This window comes from Pecten maximus, chromosome 16 (assembly GCF_902652985.1).
Source record: "Pecten maximus chromosome 16, xPecMax1.1, whole genome shotgun sequence".
Taxonomy (NCBI): domain Eukaryota; kingdom Metazoa; phylum Mollusca; class Bivalvia; order Pectinida; family Pectinidae; genus Pecten; species Pecten maximus.
The window spans coordinates 7,881,989-7,882,677 of record NC_047030.1 but is presented as its reverse complement, the minus strand read 5'-3'; positions in this window follow the sequence as shown (position 1 = coordinate 7,882,677).

The following is a 689-nucleotide window of genomic DNA, read 5'->3' as shown; positions in this document are numbered from 1 at the left end:
CGTGTGTTTAGATGAACACGGAATCAATGAACCATGACTAGTCCTTTCTGAAGGTACCATCGGAAGCTATGCGGAATGAAATTCACTTCTGTGATTCACTTACTATTTGTTACTTTCCTTCATTTCCAAAATGAACACGACAATGAGCAGACGAAATAATTTAGATTTTGACAAGAAATCCAAGATGTACACAACAACAGATTGCTGATCATTTCACTGCCCTTTGGGGCACTGATATTAAACGGAGAACAGCAGGGGCTATTTTAGCCAACAAATCTAAATTAATCAACGATGAAACAGAAAGGACTCAGCCTCGAAAAAGACATCGTAGTGCTCATCATTATGACATGGAATCGGCATTATTTGTGTCGTTCACAAATACACGTGCTTAAAATATCCCGGTGTCTGATGATATTCTTAAAACAAAGGCAAAACTGTTTGGTGATGAACTAGGATTTGAAGACTTTCAGTATTCCAATGGATGGTTACGGCGATTTAAGAATCGTCATGTGATTTCATCCCAAGTGATGAACGACTGATTTCTGACGGCAGGAAAAAGGCCGGTAATGTCATTAAAAATTGCGCTCTAAAAGAAGTTTATAACACTGACGAAACTGGTTTAGACCAATCGCAACATCTCGGGGAAATTTCCAGCAACACTCGGAAATCCCCAACACTACCCAACCTAC